Source organism: Rhinoderma darwinii, chromosome 3 (assembly GCF_050947455.1).
Source record: "Rhinoderma darwinii isolate aRhiDar2 chromosome 3, aRhiDar2.hap1, whole genome shotgun sequence".
In the NCBI taxonomy this organism is placed as follows: domain Eukaryota; kingdom Metazoa; phylum Chordata; class Amphibia; order Anura; family Rhinodermatidae; genus Rhinoderma; species Rhinoderma darwinii.
This window is the reverse complement of record NC_134689.1, coordinates 60,499,780-60,515,533: the sequence shown is the minus strand read 5'-3', so window position 1 is coordinate 60,515,533 and position 15,754 is coordinate 60,499,780.

Sequence of the window (15,754 nt, the reverse complement as noted above, 5' to 3'; positions counted from 1 at the left end):
ATTTTATTTTTGCATTAAACCTAAAGTATATAAAGCTCTTCTTTTATATCTTGTTTGGGCATAACCCAAAAAAAACAAGTATTTGATCATAACCAAAAAGTGATATAGGAGAATGTAAGATGTTTTTATTTTTGTTGAGAATGTTAATGACAAGTTAGGGACGATCATAACATGGATGAAGATCCCTATTGGTTATAGGTTTCAGTAGAAGATAAAATATGTGAAGTAACATTTTCAGGAGAGGTAAGAAAATGCTGGAACTTGAGGAAGGGTAAATTAAACAGGAAGAGATACAGGGAGAGAACATATCTTTGTGCATTTATAAGGGGAGTCCTGTTTTTCAGCCCCTACGAATTGGATCGGGGTCGGCAGATCAGCTGTTTTGAAGGGGCCGCAGCCCTCGTACAAGCGCTGCTTCCCTTTTATTTCTAGTTCCTCACTGAATCATCGACACGTAAGTAGCGGCGATCCACAGGTATTGCAGCCTGTTCTTTCATTGACTTCAATGTCAGAATTCATTACTGTGATCCGCCGCTGCTGCTGTGTCGGCAATTCAGAGTGTAATCAAGTAAGGAAAATAAAGGGAAAGGAGCGCTCGAATGAGCACTGTGACCCCTTCAAAACAGCTGATCGGCCCGGGTCCCGACAGTAGGACCCCGACCCATCAGCTATTGATGGCCTATCCTGAAAATAGGCCTTCAATTTTTAGGGGCTGGAAAAACCCTTTAATTCTTTTTGAGGGAGAATGGCATGGTCAAATTTTAGCCATGGTGAAAATGTTTTTTTTTAAATATATGTTACGTCACAAAACCTGGTTTAATTTGAAAAATTTCCTTTGCATTTTCTATGTACTTACTTTTGTCTTTTAATCTATCTTAGAAACTGTAGACTCAAAGGGAACATTGTCTAAGGTAAATACAAATATATTTCCTATCAGGTGAAAAGGGTATTTCTCATGGAGTTTCTACTCTGCATATAACATTAAGAATTCTATCATACTACAGCCGCTAGAACCTGTTTAGGACCACACTGGACATTTATGGACTAAATTATTATTCTTTTGATTCATACTCTTTAAATTTGTGCAATGTCATTATTTCAAGCTAGTGGAAAATGCTTTCCCGGGGCTCATTAAATGTTCCCATACCATTTGATTCACCTCTAATCTTGCTATTCAAGTTAAACTCTATAGGATATAGTTTAAGTCTCCAGTGGATATATTGATATCTTTGCGGTCAACAGTGACGTACAGATGAGGTTCACTATAGGTTTTGGGATGCACATGGACATATCTGAATTTCTATGGGTCTTTCAATTATTTGATGTGTGTCTGTTAGAATTTATGTTCTGTAAATGTACAATTGTAATTTGTATAGTGTAGTGTATAGCTAGTGTTGGGATTAAGTATAACACCGGTATATAAACGAGAATGCCCTCTCCTTATGTTAGAGATTGGCAGGTTTAGTGAAAAAATTAGGTCCTAAGAACCTGCCCCAAGAAATCAATTTATACAAGTAAGGCTGTGTTCACATCAGCATTGGTTTCCGTTCATGGGTTCCGTTGCAGCTTTCATTCGGAGGAACCCATAAACGGAAACCAAAGATTCTGTTTGCATTACCATTTTTTTTTGGTAATTCTTCCGTTGCAAATGTTTTGCATTTGTCTTCGTTCCATAAGGTTTGTGACTACGCTATTGTTTCCGCTAAGAAAACTGACACCTTACGGAACCTAGACGTAGACAAGCGAAAACCATTTGCAATGGAGGCATTACTATTGAAATCAATGGTAATGCAAACGGAAGCTTTGTTTTCAGTTTGGCTTTAAATTCATGGATTCCTCCGACGGAAAGCTACAACGGAACACATGAACGGAAACCAACGCCGATGTGAACGAGGCCAAGAGACTAAACCCGAAACATTGTCACTGGTTTTGGAGACCATTACAAAATACTGGATTGTGTATTATTGTCTCTACAAAGCCCAGAAACACAGACTATATGAACATGCATGCTAACTATTGGGTTCTGTTAATTTCTCTTTTTTATTTTTCTAACTCTTTTGGATGTTCCTGTATCTGTTATTTTTAGTTACTTTAAAGTTTTGCCTTGTTACTGTAACAAGCCAAAAAGTTCTTCTTGGATTGTAAGTGTACGTGTGGATTTTGAGGCAGATTAAACCATGTGTTGTGACAAAAATCCAGAAGAAATCCAGGACATACAGTTAGGTCCAGAATTATTTGGACTGTGACACAAATTTTGGCATTTTTGCTGTTTACCAAAACATATTAAATATACAGTTATATAATCAATATAGGGTTAAAGTGCAGATTCTCATCTTTAATTTGAGGGTATTCACATCCTAATTTGAGGAAAGGTATAGGAATTACAGCTCTTTAATATGTAGCTGCCTCTTTTTCAAGGGACCAAAAGTAATTGGACAATTATCTCCAAAGCTATTTAATGGGCTGCATGGGCTATTCCCTCGTTAATCCATCATCAATTAAACAGGTAAAAGGTCTGGAGTTGATTCCAGGTGTGGCATTTGCATTTGGAAACTGTTGCTGTGAACCCACAACATGAGGTCAAAGGAGCACTCAATGAAAGTGAAAACAGACCATCATTAGGTTGAGAAAAATGAAAAACAAAACATCAGAGACATAGCACAAATGTTAGGATTGGCCAAATAGTTTGGTAAATTTTAGACAAAAAAGAGCGCACTGGTGATCTCGTGAACTCCAAAAGGCCTGTATGTCCATGGAAAGCAACAGTGGTGGATGATCGCAGAATCCTTTCCATGGTGAAGAAAAACCCCTTCACAACATCTACACCAGTGGAAAACCCTCTCCTGGAAGTAGGTGTATCATTATCCAAGTCTACCATAAAGGGAAGATTTCATGAGAGCAAATACAGAGGGTTCACCACAAGGTTAACCATTAATCAGCCTCAAAAATAGAAAGGCCGGATTAGACTTTGCTAAACAACATCTAAAGAAGCCAGTCGAGTTCTGGAACAGCATTCTGTGGACAGATGAAATTGAGATCAACCTGTCTCAGAATGATGCGAGGAAAAAAGTATGTAGAATGCTTGGAATGGCTCATGATCCAAAGCACACCACATCCTTTGTATAACATGGTGGATGTAGTGTGATGGCATGGGCATGCATGGGTGCCAAAGGCACTGAGTCACTAGTGGTTATTGATGATGTAACTGAAGACAGAAGCAGCCGGATGAATTCTGAAGTGTTCAGGGATATACTTTCTGCTCAGATTCAACTAAATGCAGCAAGGTTGATTGGACATCGCTTCACAGTACAGATGGACAATGACCAAAAACATACTGCGAAAGCAACCCAGGAGTTTTTTAAGGCAAAGAAGTGGAATATTCTGCAATGGCCAAGTCCATCACAAGATCTCAACAGGATCGAGCATGCAATTCACTTGCTTAAGACAAAGCACAGGCAGAAAGACCCACAAACAAGCAACAACTGAAGACATCTGCAGTAAAGGCCTGGCAATGCATCACAAAGGAGGAAACCCAGCGTTTGGTGATGTCCATGGGTACCAGACTTCAGGCAGTCATTGCCTGCAAAGGATTCCCTACAAAGTATTAAAAAAACAACATTTTATTTATGGTATTTTGTCCAATTGCTTTTGAGCCCCTGAAATGAGGAGGCTGTGTAGAAAAATGGTTGCAATTCCTAAACGTTTCACAGGATATTTTTGTTTAACCCCTTGAATTAAACCTGAAAGTCTACACTTCAATTGCATCTCAGTTGTTTAATTTTAGATCCAATGTGGTGACATGCAGAGCTCAAATCATGAAGATTGTGTCACTTTCCAAATAATTCTGGACCTAACTGTATACAGTATTCTATAGATTTGAAAATCTGCAGATTACCCTAAAGTCTGTACTGATTTTCTTTTACTGCATGTGAATGGGGTTTTGTAAAACTCTTTTGACTTGTGCTGTACTTCATTATACATTTTTTGTACGGAAGGTGTTGCTTGGTTGTGCTAACATTTTGATTGCTAAACTTTACTTTGCGAGTGAGTTCCCAGTGTATTGTTTCTTCTGTGTACTCTGGTTTCTTCTCACACTCTCAAAACATATTGATAGATTAATTGACTTCCGGGAGGAATCTTGCGACTTTTGGGTTTATCAATTATTTTCTCCCGGTTTAAACAGTATCTGCATCTTCAGGACGCAGATACAGTTGAATCCAATGGTAGAGCAGGGGGCCGTAAGGTAACTGCTCCACCATTCACTATATATCGCTGGACGCGAGGCAGTAACGTCATTGAGCCTGTCGGCATTATACTGTGTGGTGGCAATTATGAGGGGCACTTTACTCTGGAGGCATTATACTCTGTGGAGGCAAATATAGGGGCATTATACTTTGTGGATGCAGTTATTGGGGGCATTATGTTGTGGTGGCATTTATGAGGGGCATTATAATGTGTGGGGGCAGCTATGGGGGTATTATGCTGTGTGGAGGCAGTTATAGGGGCATTATAATGTGTGGGGGCAGCTATGGGACATTATACTGTGTGGGGAGCACTATGGGGAAATATACTGTGGGTGGCAGTTTCAGGGGGTATATTATATACAGTAGTATGCAGCAGGCTCAGGGGATAAATATTAATTCAATGGCGTAGCATGCAAATAGGGGCGTGGCACGCAAATAGAGATGTGGCCTAAATAATCGTTCAATTATCATAATCGAGGTTACATGTTCAATTAATCATGATTTTGGTTTAGGTCATAATTGTATCTAGTGATTCGTCAAGAGAGAGTTCCTCACAAAGTCGAAAAGATAAGAAATCGTCTTCTACTTTCCAAGTAAGAATTTGTAGTTGCCTTTTTAGAATAAGACGCATATTTTGTCCTTTTTTCCCCCCAATTATTTTGTACTCGTGTATTTTTATGTATAGGATTACATTTTGAGAGGAATGTGAGGAAAGTATAAATTGAGAGGTTGTTATTATCCTAAAGACATTCTGACTGTAAAGCATTGTTAACTGCTTGGTGACCTTTTTACGAATAGTTATGTCGCTGTTTCAAAGGTCATAACGCAATCCAACGTACAGTTATGTTGGATTGTTAAGCCGTCACCGTGTCTAATGTGACCGAGTAAAGATGGCTGCTATCCTTGACAGCAGACAATTTTTTTTTATATTTAAATATTTTTATTTCTGTATTCATAACAAATATTCCCAAATTCCAATTATATATACAAAAATTCAATGAACAATTTGACATACAAGACCGGTCTGAGAACTACTTCATTCCCATTTTTCCCACAAAGTACTTCTTTATTGAACCCCCATACTATTATAATATAACTTCTCATATTTTATTATGGTTACAAGATTTTGTTTCCATAAGTAGATTTCTAAGGGGCAACTTGAAATCCACTTTCTAACTATTTGTAATTTTGCAGCAAACAGTAACTTTCTTAAAGGGGTTTTCCCAACACTGTTTTTTTTTATTTTTTAATCACTGCAATACTTATCAATTTATCTATTAATGCCCTCTAAATATAGTTATCTTCATTTTTATTTTGTAACCCGTTCCCGCCGCAGCCACTTTTGGACCAAATGACAAAGCCTCATTTTAAAATATGACATGTGTTACTATATGTGGTAATAACTTTGGAATGCTTTTACCTATCCAAGCGATTCTGAGATTGTTTTTTTTCGTGACATATTGTACTTTATGTTAGTGAACAAATTTGGTCGATAAATTCAATATTTTTTGTGAAAACACCAAATCGTAGAGATAATTTAATTATCGTTTTTCTAAATTCAAATGTATGTGCTTGTAAGACAGATAGTTACTAGTTAACATTTCCCATATGTCTACTTTATGTTTGCATCGTTTTTTGAACATCCTTTCATTTTTCTAGGACGTTACAAGGCTTAGAACTTTAGCAGCAATTTCTCTTATTTTAAAGAAAATTTAAAAAGGCAATTTTTTCAGGGACCAGTTCAGTTCTGAAGTGGCTTTGAGGGCCTTATATATTAGAAAGTCCCCATAAATCACCCCATTTTGAAAACTGCACCCCTCAAAGTATCCAAATCAGCATTCATAATGTGTTTTAACCCTTTAGGAGTTTCACAGGAATTAAACCAAAGTAGAGGTGAAATGTACAAATTTATTTTTTTTGCCATCTTAAATACAGTATTTAACATTGCATATTGTTTCTGGCTAATACGTTACTACACTATTTTTTACTGTATTTTTTTGCTGAAATTCATTAGTAATAAAAAAAAATTTTGTATCACAGAGGGTTTTACCTCAATATTTGATTGCCCAGATTATATTATTGCAGTTTTTATAAATATCTCACATGTGGCCCTAGTGTGCTAATAGACTGAAACACAGGCCTCCGAAGTAAAGGAGCACCTAGTGTATTTTGGGCCTCCTTTTTTTTAGAATATATTTTAGGCACCTTGTCAGGTTTAACTCCTTAATGACCGGGCATGTTTGTACCTTAATGACCAAGCCAGATTTGTCAAATCTGGTATGTCTGACTTTATCAGAGAATAACTCTGTGAAAGTTTTGAATATCCAAGTAATTCTGACATGGTTTTTTCGTCACATGTTGTACTTTATTTTAGTGGTAAAAGTAGACTGATACGATTTGCGGAAATAACTTAAAAAATAGAAAAAAGGAAGAAATTTTGTAAAAATTACCATTTTCTCCTATTTTTAACTGCAATATGTCACATATGTACATACATACAGTACAATTTTTTTAATTAAATATATATTACTATCTCTTTACTCTATTTTGGCAGCACTTTTGAAAAAATAAAATAAATTTTCAGCAATTTAGAGGACTTACAAATTGAATAATCATTTTATAAATTTTGAAGTACATTTTGTTTTCCTGCACCAAGCCAGGTTTTCAGAGGCTCATAGGTCTCAGAGTGATGGAAACCCCCACAAATGACCCCATTTAGAAAACTAGACCCCTTAAGGTATTTACCTAGGGGTATAGTAAGTATTTTGACCCCACAGTTTTTTGCTAAATTGAATACATAGCAGGTGGAAAAAATAATAATTTCACTTTTTTTCATAAAAGTATCAGTTTGAAGACCAATTTCTTTGTAAAGCGACCATGAAAATGAAGAAACACACCCCAAAATCTATCACCCTGTTTCTCCTGTTTTCAAAAATACCCACATTGTGGCCCTAATGCGCTGCCTGGACACACGGCAGGGCCCAAAAGGAAGGGAGCAACCGGAGGCTTTCAGGACTCATATTTTGCGTGAAAATGTTTTAGGCCCCAATGTACATTTGGAGAGGCTTTGAGCTTTCAGAACGATAGAAACTCCCCATAAACGACCCCATTTAGAAAACTAGACCCCATAAGGTATTTATTTAGGGGTATAGTAAGTATTTTGACCCCACAGTTTTTTGCTAAATGTAATGCATAACAGGTGAAAAAAAAATATTTTTCACTTTTTTCATAAAAGTATCAGTTTGAAGACCGATTTCTTTGTAAAGCGACCATGAGAATGAAGAAACACACCACAAAATCTATCACCCTGTTTCTCCTGTTTTCAAAAATACCCACATTGTGGCCCTAATGCGCTGCCTGGACACACGGCAGGGCCCAAAAGGAAGGGAGCAACCGGAGGCTTTCAGGACTCAGATTTTGCTTGAAAATGTTTTAGGCCCCACTGTACATTTGGAGAGGCTTTGAGCTGCCAGAACGATAGAAACTCCCCATAAACTACCCCATTTCGAAAACTAGACCCCATAACGTAATTATTTAGGTGTATAGTAATTATTTTGACCCACAGTTCTTTGCTAAATTTAATGCATATCAGGTGAAAAAAAAAATTATTTCACTTTTTTCATAAAAGTATTTGTTTGAAGACCGATTTCTTTGTAAGGCGAACATGAAAATGAAGAAACACACCCCAAAATCTATCACCCTCTGTCTCCTGTTTTCAAAAATACCCACATTGTGGCCCTAATGCGTTGTTTGGACACACGGCAGGGCCCCAAAGGAAGGGAGCACCCGGAGGCTTTCAAGACTCATATTTTGCTTGAAAATGTTTTAGGCCCCATTGTACATTTGGAAAGGCTTTGAGCTGCCAGAATGATAGAAACTCCCCATAAACGACCCCATTTCGAAAACTAGACCCCTTAAAGGGAACCTGTCACCAGCATTTCACCTATTGAACTTTACTTATCTCTCACTGGCCGCTGCTATCAAAAGTTCATTACCTTTATCTCCTCACCTAAACTCCTCCTCCGACTGTAAATAACGGACTGCAAACATTATGCACCTTTTATCGTAATAATCAATTGTCCCTTTGTGCGCACACACAAGAAGAGGACATCAATGCACAAGCGCAGGATTTTGTGTGCTGGGAGAAGGCGAGGAGCTGTCAATCAAAAGTAAGGAGGCGGGAAATACCCGGAAAGACTTGAGGAATGAAGATATGACTCTTTTCAAACGAAGATATGACTCTTTTCAAATGAAGATATGACTCTTTTCAAATGAAGATATTACTCTTTTTTGCTCATTTGCATACGGTGTGGGAACGCTAAAAAACTGAATATTAAAGCTACGGAGTCGACTAAGAAGACAATTATAGGTTATATAGAAATGATTTTTCACCCACTACCACCATGCATTGCTGGTTTAATAGGTGGAATGCTGGTGACAGGTTCCCTTTAAGGTATTTATCTAGGGGTATAGTTAGCATTTTGACCACACAGGTTTTTCGCTAAATATATTGGAATTAGTCTGTAAAAATTTAAATGTACTTTTTTTCTGAAACAACATAGAAATTTTTATTATTTACAAGGAATAACGAAGAAAAAGCACCCCATCATTTGTAAAGCAATGTCTCCCGATTACGACAATACCCCATATGTGGTAATAAACTGCTGTTTGGACCCACAGCAGGGCTCAGAAGGGAAGGAGCGCCATTTGGATTTTTGATTTTGCTGGAATGGTTTTCGGTGCCATGTCGCATTTGCAATGCACTGGAGGGACCAAAACAGTGGAAACCGCCCAAAAGTGATCCCATTTTGGAAAAACCTTCAAGGAATTTTTCTAGGGGTATAGTGAGCATTTACACCCCACGGGTCTTTTGCAGAGTTTATTAGAATTAGGGCGCGAAAATTAATAGCAACATTTTTTCCACTAAAATTTAGAATTTTCTCATTTTCACAAGGGATAAAGAAGGAAAAAAACAACCATTTTTTATAAAGCAATTTCTCCCGAGTACGGAAATACCCCACATGGGGTCATACGTTTTTTCATTAGAAATTAATTAACCCTTTCAGGACTGATCCATTTTTTGCTTTCATATTTTAGATTTTCCCTCCCCGCTTTCCAAGAGCCATAACTTTTTTATTTTTCCATCAATAGAGTGGTGTGAGGGCTTATTTCTTGCGGGAGGAGCTGCAGTTTTTATTGGTACCATTTTTTGGTACATAAAAAGTGATTCAAAAGTTGTATTACATTTTTTTTTATAGAGCGAAGGTGACAAAAAAAAAAAACTGCGATTTTGCCGGTTTCAATTATTACATTTGTTTAAGGTGTTCACTGTGCAAATTAAATAATGGTGTATTGTAATAGTTTGGACTTTTACGGACGTAGCGATACCAATTTTGTTAATTTTTTTACATTACTTTAGAAGAAAAATGCGAAAAGGTGTTTTGTTTTTTTAACTTTAAAAAAAAAAAAATTCTCACTACTAATAACTATAATTCTTCTACACATTTTATTACGGTAATCAATCCCCTTAGGGGACTTGATCCAGCGATCATTGGATCACTGGTACAATATACTGAAATACTAATGTATTGCAGTATATTGTTATTCTTACAGGCTTCTGTAACAGAGCGATCGCTGTACCTGTCCGTTAGTACCGAGGGGGCCTGCTGTAATACACAGCCGACACCCGCAGTGTATGGAGCGGGCACAGCACGTGAGCCGGCTCCATACATCAACCGCCGCACCGTGACGGGCAATTAAGTCATAGTGCGCAAAGGGGCTAATGCGCAGTGGATGGTTCAAAGTGAAAATTGCAATTTTCCACTGATATGCCATTTTAGTGCATAATATGTTGTGCCCAGTTTGTGCCACAGAAGACAAATACCTCATAAAACGTTAAGCGGGTTCTCTCGGGTATGGCGACGCCATATGTGTGGGCGCAAACTGCTGCTTGGGCACGCTGCAGACCTCAGAAGGGAGGGAACGCCATTTTGCTTTTGGAGCGCAGATTTTGCTTGGTAGGTTTCTGTTTTGGGTTTCGCTGGTATTTCAGTTTATAATGTGGGGGGCATGTGTAATCTGTGCGGAGAACATCAGGGCATGATAAGAGGGTATAATAATGGGGTAAATAAATAATATTTCATAGATATGTGCCCGGTGTCGCACTGATAAATGGCGCCCGATCTTATCCACTTTTGGACTTTCTTCACATTTTGCATCGCCATATTCTGAAAGCCAGAACTTTTTTATCTTTTCACCACCGGAGCCCTGTGAGGACTTATTTGTTGCGGGACAATCTGTAGTTTTTATTGGTACCATTTTGGGGTACGTGCGATTTTTTTTTTTATCACTTTTTGTTCAATTTTTTTGCAATCCTGAGCAAAAAACAGGAATTCTGACACCGTTTTTTAGGTTTTCTTTTTGCGGCGCTCACCGTACGCTATAAATTACATTTTTACTTTATTCTGCGGGTCGGTACGATTACGGCGATACCATATGTATATAGGTTTGGTCCTTTATTTTAGCGTTTGCACAATAAAATGACTTATTTATAAAAAAATAAAAATTCTGTGTCACCATATTCTGAGAGACATAATTTTTTTATTTTTTAGTCAAAAAAGCTGTGTAAGGTCTTGTTTTTTGCGGGACGGATAGAAGTTTTTATTGGTACTATTTTTGGGAACATGCGACTTTTTGATCACTTTTTATTCTTTATTTAGGGAGCGGTGGTGACCAAAAAAATTGTGATTCTGTCGTCGTTTTTTATTGATTTTTTTGGGGTGTTCATCGTGCGGAGAAAATAACATTACAGTTTTATAATTGGGGTCGTTACGAACGCGGTGATACCAAATATGTGTACTTTTTTAACGTGTTCATTTTTTTTCTATAATAAAAGTCTTATTATAGGAATAAAAGCATTTTGTGTTTATAGAACTTATAACTTTTATTTTTACACTTTTTTTAAAACATTTTTATTACTTTTTTTTACTTTTTTCACTTGTCCCACTAGGGGACACTTAGACTTGCAGCTTTGATCGCTGCTAGAGTACATTACACTACATACGTAGTGTGATGTACTCCTAACTGTCATTGTGACGTGACTGTCACACTGACAGGAAGCAGAGGAGGAACGGCCGGAGGCTGTTCCTCCGAGGCTTCCGTACATGGCAACCCGGAGGTCATTATCTGACCTCCGATTGCTGTGACAAGCATCGGTAGCCCCCACGATCACTTAGTGGGGGCTGCCGATGTGCTTCAAACCACTTAAATGCGGCGACGGCAATCCGTTGCCGCACTTAAGGGGTTAACTGCCGAAAGCAACGGCCATGGTCCGCTGTCCGGCGAGACTGATGTCACAGCTGTCTAGGACAGCTGTTAGTAAACACAGAGTGACAGTTTGAAATGCGGACGAAAATGCACGTCCTGGAGCAGGAACTAGCAGCTGACCAGGACGTGCATTTTCGTCCTTGGTCGTGAAAGGGTTAAAGAGGTCTTGTGTTGCCAAAACAGTGGAAACACCCCAAAATTAACCCCATTTTGGAAACTACACCTCTCAAGGAATTTATGTAGGGGTATAGTCAGAATTTTGACCACACAGGTTATTGGCTAAATATATTGGAATCAGTCTGTAAAAATGAAAATCTACTTTTTTTCTGAAAAAAACATAGAAATTTTTAATATTTACAAGCAATAAAGAAAAAAATGTACCCCAACATTTGTAAAGCAATATCTCCCGATTACGTCAATACCCCACATGCAGTAATAAACTGCTGATTCGACCCACAGCAGGGCTCAGAAGGGAAGGAGCGCCATTTGGATTTTGGAGCACAGATTCCACTGGAATGGTTTTCAGTGCCATGTCACGTTAGCAACGCCCTGGAAGGACCTAAACAGTGGAAATACCCCAAAAGTTACTCCATTCTAGAAGCTACACCCCTCAAGGAATTTTTCTAGGGGTAAAGTTAGCATTTTGACCCCACAGTTCTTTTGCATAATTTATTAGAGTTAGGCTGCGCAAATTCATATAACTTTTTTTTCCACTAAAATGTTGAATTTTCTTATTTTCACAAGGGATAAATGAGATAAAACACCCTAATTGTAAAGCAATTTCTCCCGAGTACGGAAATACCCCACACGTGGTCATACATGTTTGTCATTACAAATGAATTAACCCTTCCAGGACTGATCCATTTTTGCTTTCTTATTTTCGTTTTTCACTCCCAGCACTCCAAGAGCCATAACTTTTTTCTCTTTCCATCAATAGGGTGGTGTGAGGGCTTATTTCTTGCGGCAGGAGTTGTAGTTTCTATTGACACTATTTAAATTACCATAAAATGTACTGGGAAACGAAAAAATAATTATTTGAGGCTGAAGTTGGAAAAAACTGTGATTCCTCCATTTTTTGGGGGTTTTGTTTTTACGGCTTTCGCCATGTGGTTAAAAGCGAAAAAACTTAACTTTATTCTGCGGATTAATACAATTACGGTGATACCAAATTCATATACCGTATTTTTCGGACTATAAGACGCAGTTTTTAGCACGAATAAATCTTGCTAAAAAGTCCCTGCGTCTTACAGTCCGCAGTCAAGGGACCGGCATCGCCGGGCGCCATGACCGCTTCATTACTTAACCCCTTCCCGACCCATGACGTGCCGGCACATCATGGAGCTGGAGGGGGGTGATGTATGGAGCGGGCTTACGCACTGACACGCTGCTATAACAGCCAGGAACAGCAATTTCGCTGTTCCTGGCAGTTTAATGGGCTTGTGCCATAAAACACATGTATCCCCTATCCACAGGATAGGGCATACATGGGTGATCGATAAGGAGAACGGGGACCGAAAGTTACCAAGAGCACTGCATGATAAGCTGTGAGTTCCGTGTTCTGTGTCCGGCAGGTTCATAGAGATCAATGGGATTCTTCTGCGCATGCGCGAGCAGCTCTCCATTGATCTCTATGGAGCTGCGGAACAGATAAGCCGGACACAGAACCCGGAAGTTCAGGCTTCTCATGTAGCGCTCTGGGTGACTTTCGCTCCCCTGTTCTCCTTATTGCTGGGGACCCCAGCGGTCGGACCCCCTGCGATCTCACATGTAGCCCCTATTCTGTGGATAGGGGATTCATGTGTTTTATGGCAAACCCCCTTTAACTAGTTAAATGCCATGGTCAATAGCGACCGCAACATTTATAGGGGTTTTTCTATGAAGGACATTTATGACATATCCACAGGATATGTCACAAATGTCAGATAGATGCAGGTCCCACCTCTGGGACCCGCACCTATCTCTAGAACGGGGCCCCCTAAACCCCGTTCTAGATTTCTGTGCTGTCCCGGCCACTCAGCTACGCTGTTTCTGTAACTTCCATAGAACTGAACAGCAGTTACAGAAACAGCGTAGCTCGCATGCTACGCTGCTTCCGTAACTGCCATTCACTACTATGGGAGTTAGGGAAACAGTGTAGTTACGTTGTTTCAGTAACTCCACATGTAACCAAGTGGCTGCTGGTTCAAGTTCCCTAGGGGAACTACAAAAATGTGTAAAAAAATAAAATAAATGTTAGATACATTTTTAGGAATGTTAATAAAAAAACCTTTTCCCATTTTTCCCCAAGCACAATGTAAAAAATAAAATGAATAATTTTTTACGGGACGAGCTGTTGATTTTATTGGTACCATTTTTTGGGGCATAAAAAGTGATCAAAAAGTTGTAATACATTGTTTTCTTGAGAGCTAAGGTGACCAAAAATGTGCAATTCTGACGATCTTTTTTAGTTTATATTTTTTCACAGCATTCACTGTGTGCTATAAATGACATTTGACTTCATTCTGCGGGTCGATACGATTACAGCGATACCAAATGTATATAGTTTTTATTATGTATTGCAGCGTTTGCCCAATAACATCACTTTGTTTTAAAATAATTTCATTTCTGTGCCACCATATTCTGGGAGCCATAACTTTTTTAATTGTTAGTCAAAAAAGCTGTGTAAGGGCTTGTTTTTTGCGGGATGTGTTGTCGTTTTTATTGGTACAATTTTCGGGTACATGCGACTTTTTTTTTACATTCTTTATTTATGTTTATTTTCATCAGAAAAAGTATTTTACAGCAAATCAGAAAATATACTCATCCATCATACATATTCGGCAAGTGGAAACAAAAAGAAAACAAAGGCAAGATAAAAGTAAAAAAATATTATGCATATACACTTCCAAGCACAATGCATAACAGGCCTCTATTCCAGCAGAAGAGTAGGTAATATGGTGGACAGAATACATGGATATCATGAATACATAGCAATATACCTTAACTGACAATGCATCCAGGACAGTGGGCACCACGACAAACTGCATCAGAACCACTACACATCATAATGAGTTGATTCTACGCTTCGCATCGGAGAGAGGATAAAAGAACTAGGCAGAACCAGAGAACCCGCACACCAGCCACCAGGACAGATCAAGCCAATTCCCCCCTATCCTACATACCCCATGCAACCTATGCATAAAGTAAATAATCGTCCAACTCACAGAACTCCCTCCATCCCTGCCAGACCAATCCCACCGACCCTGGATTCCCGTGATGGGCCTGTGTTACCTCCTCCATTCTCTGCAGATGCAGTATCTCCTGGAACCATTCAGTAATGGTTGGCCCGCTACTGTTCTTCCATAACCGTGTTGTGCGTGCTGCGATCAACAGGAAACTAATTAGGGTTTTCGTATATCTTTTGACTGCTCCTGGGAGCATGGAAAGTAGTAACACCTCCGGGGTATTGGGAAGCATCTGACCTGTGATTTTCTGTATCAGGTCCACTACAGTAAACCAGAATGTGTTGATTAACGGGCACCCCCACCAGATGTGTAACATAGTTCCACCGGCCCTGCTACCATGCCAACATTCATCAGGTACTGCCGGATAAAAGGAGTGAAGCAATGCTGGAACCCTATACCACCACGACAATATCTTGTAATTAGTTTCCTGGGCCTTACAAGAGATAGAGATTCTATGGCACAGGGCAAAGGCTTTCGACCAGTCAGCCGGCGACAGAGGCGAAGTAAGCTCCCTCTCCCACCCCTTCACAAAGGATGGAGGAACATCATTACTTAAGTCCTGTAAAAAATTGTAAATGAGGGAGATAGTTCTAACTGGGGGAGTTGAAGCAACACATAACTGCTCCAGCGGTGTTAGATCCCTGTGCAAAGACAGCCTCGTCTTATTAGCAGTGTAGAAATGTTGCATCCTCAAAAAGTCCCACCGCCCAACCGGTGATCTCTCCAGCTCCGGGACAAGCGCCTCAAAAGACTTCAAACCCTGATTCGTCAGTACATGGCGAAAAGTCACGCGAAGGCCTGGGCGTACAGGCCAAGAAGGTGGGCCGTATCCCAGGGAGAAAATCCACATTATGGGATATCGCCACCAATGGACCATCGGTAGGTATCACTATTGCCAGAGCTCGGAAACTTTTATATGTGACTACCACTTGTCCCGCAACCAAAGGGAGCAGAGCGTTC